The sequence below is a fragment of the Oxyura jamaicensis genome, chromosome 1, assembly GCF_011077185.1.
Source record: "Oxyura jamaicensis isolate SHBP4307 breed ruddy duck chromosome 1, BPBGC_Ojam_1.0, whole genome shotgun sequence".
Lineage (NCBI taxonomy): Eukaryota > Metazoa > Chordata > Aves > Anseriformes > Anatidae > Oxyura > Oxyura jamaicensis.
Genome location: NC_048893.1, coordinates 57,788,056 through 57,791,463, shown reverse-complemented (window position 1 = coordinate 57,791,463; position 3,408 = coordinate 57,788,056). Strand labels below are relative to the sequence as shown.

General features: G+C 33.6%; 1 long non-coding RNA gene across 1 annotated transcript; it reads left to right on the top strand.

Annotated features, from left to right (window-relative positions):
• The first annotated feature begins 1,209 nt into the window (after positions 1–1,209).
• On the top strand, positions 1,210–2,369 carry LOC118175522. The gene is made up of 2 exons (XR_004755003.1): positions 1,210–1,274; positions 1,760–2,369. It is a non-coding gene; the product is annotated as an uncharacterized LOC118175522 (long non-coding RNA).
• Positions 2,370–3,408: the final 1,039 nt, after the last annotated feature.

Sequence of the window (3,408 nt, the reverse complement as noted above, 5' to 3'; positions counted from 1 at the left end):
TCTTTCTTTCTTTCTTTCTTTCTTTCTTTCTTTCTTTCTTTCTTTCTAGTTATGGAAGAGCTGATCTTAACAAGTTCACATCCTTCTACTATCCCCACATATTAAAATATCTCCTATGTCCTCAAAATATCTCTTTAATGTCTAAAGTGAAAGGAAATGTCTCCGTATCAAATATTTCTCATTATAGTTTGAAAAAATTAAAAATTTATAGTAAACACCTACAGCTGTACTACATTTAAGATGCAGTGGTTGGAACTAACATTGTGCAATATTTATTTTAAAACTCTGCTTTCGATTTTTTCACCACTAGGAGGTGAAAGTCGCCTTTCAAATAATCAGCAGTAGTAAAACCTTGTTTTGTTCGTTGCGTTTTCTATCCTTCCACCATGTTTTTTCTCTTTTTTTTTTTTTTTTTTTGAATGGTAATGAGATATGTTTGGTTTTCCTTTTATAATACTTCTTTAGTGTTTGTGGCTCACCCTGTTCACACAATCATTTCCTCTTGGTTGATAATCTTTTCTTCCCTCCCTCAAAATGGCCTAAAAACATTTCCTCCTTTTACCTTTTCCAGCAATTCTGCCTTACTTAAAAACAATAAAAATATATTTAAAAAAATCTTCAGGTTAGCCTTTCCACATTGGAAGCCTCATCTCTTTACAGCCAAATGCTTTAAGGTCAGGTGAATGCAGGGAACTGAAAGTGTTCAGTAAATGTCAAGAGCTGGGCGCTATTCAGAATTGCCCTAGGGAATTGAGCTCCCATTTCTTATTAGAAGACTTTGTGAAGATTTCATCTCTAGTTCTTGGACCTTTAAATTTGTTGCTGTTGGTTAATATATAATATGAAAATGCTTTTTTATTTGTTTTAAAATTCCAGCAAAACCACTGACAGAAGCTATCTATGTTTTTCCTTAATTTTGTTTTTCAGTAACACTGTATCATATTTCTAAGTAGCCTCCCTTCTTCAAAATTGTTGGCCCCTGAACTATTTGTAACTTCTCAGGATAAATGTCCGCCTATCATATTAAATGCTGCGAGTTTGCATTCTTAACTGCTGTCCTCTCTGCATTTTCAACAGATAAAGTCTGTGAGTGACAAGAAATATAACCTCAAGTGAAAAGGACCAGGCAAAAGGCATTACATGGGGCTTGCATATAGTAGCAAGTGCTAAATTTTTACTCTGTGCTGATTTTTACTCTGTCTTTAATTCAGCTGCTTCCTTAGGAGGTGTCTCATTCTGGTCATGAATCCTAGAATTTCATCCTTCAGAAATAGGTAAGAAAATAGGTTTTCAGACTATTTATTGCTAATTTATACACCCACAAATTAAAACATTAAAAAAAAGGATAGAAAAAATATATTTTTTTTCATTGGAGTATGACTTAAAAGTTTTATTATATTATGCATATTGCAGTATATAAAAATAAGAAATAGATACATTATTATGAAATAAATCAAGGCTTTGTGGTTTTCTAAGTATTCAGAATTAGGGATACTGCATCCTCACTTTTTTTCTTGTTGATTTGAAAATGCAGATACTTGAATTCTATCTCATTTTATTATTGGTACATTCCCCTGCATTCTAAAAGTAACTGAAATGAGGCCAGTTAATTATATCCCTGACATGTCTTGTCATGGGACACAGGAAGGATAAAATAATGTAAAAATAACTTTTTGTTTTCTTATTCTTGATTCAAATGTAAAATATTTACCAGTTCATTAGAATATATCTTTTTTTTTTTTTTTTTTTTTTTTTTCAGCAATTGCTCTTATTTTCTGAAGAGTTGGAAGTAAATATCTCGAGCACACAAGAACATCTCTTTTTTTGCCAAGTCTCTTAACGTCTATAGTCTCTCCACCCTTTGGTGGACTCTCTTGTCATTACTCTTTTTTTTTTGTTGTTGTTTTTAAATAGTTTTATAAGAATGATTACCAGGTTTTAATTAAGTAAATTTATCTATGGTTATAGTGGTGGTTTTTACCTAAGTTCTTGGATTCTGCTATTTGATGTTCTTCATGCAAAATCTGAAATAGCACTTTTATTTAACAAACATAGTCTTTCAAAAAACACTTAAGTAAATGGTTAAACTCCCCCTTTTTTTTTTTTTTTTCCCTTTTCCTCTTGCCTATGTGTTTATGAGCCTTGCTAATATGAGGAATGTGATGATAATATTATTCATATATATATATATATTTTTGTCAGCTACACATTTCCCCAGATCTGTCTTGCATCAATCACTCTGAGCCAAAATCTGTGATTTCTAATAAGTAAAGTTCTTGACTCTACAAGAAGTTTTGCTCAATTTAAGACCTGAAGCATTTGGCCTGTATTTTTTCCTGTATTAAAGAACCCCATCATGTTTACATGAAGTAAACTTAGTATTCTTTTCTACTGGTTTTCCTTTCCAGGATCCCATTTCCTCTAAGACACCTGGCACGTAAAATTGGCTGACAGGAGTGTTGCTGAGTGCATGAGCCTTGGAATGAAACTCCAAAGTTCAGTGCCATATCATGAGTGTGTTTTTCATAATGTCAGGAAGGATGAATTTCCAGTTTATTCTTGTGCACAGATTCAAGATTTTTCTTTTAACAGTGCCTTGACCAGTTGTCATGTATAGGATATAAACCTCTAATTGATAATGTGGACAGAACAATCACCTGTTCAATTAATCAGTCTCAAAACAAGACCCCCAAACTGAAATGGTTGGTTTTCTCTTTGAACTGAAAGACATGAATGCATTCAGAATTATTGCAGTGGATTTCTTCCACAGTTATGTTTATACTTACCTCTTATAAGGTTGGTGGACAGTAAAAATGTTTGCTTTGCAGAATAATGCTTTCTATCTTTTCGTAAAACTAACAAAACCAAACTCCTGTCAACCTAAGGACATTCTTCAGTTTCATTAGTATCAGAAGTTCCCATTGATCATATTTGATTTTGTATAGGGTTCTTAGGCAGGCTTATAGCTGGGCTATTTTTAGTTTTCTATTAGAAAAAATGTACATTTGAAATATTCAGAGCTGCTGTCACCTAATGCATGTTGCACATCCGAGTGGTATTATTCTGTTAGTCAGACTTGCATTACATTTGAGCTGTCATACATTCAGCTGTACTGAAGTCAGGGAGCTGCAGCTCCTTTCAAAACTCTCTCGAGGATCTGTGTCTGTCATATTAGACATTCAGGTGAGTGCCAAATTCACTGAAGCTAACAGAGCTGAATATATTGAGGATACAATTGCTGCAACAAGTTAAGTGAAGTAAAGCTCCAGAGCAAGTGGGGGTAGAGGGTGGAAGGGACCAAAATAAGAAGGTAGAGCTGTAAGCAAGCAAGCAAAGAAGACCTTGTTCAAATCAATGAGGAGAGGAAACAAATGTGTCGTGCTTAAGCTTCCTCCAATGTAGTCTGGT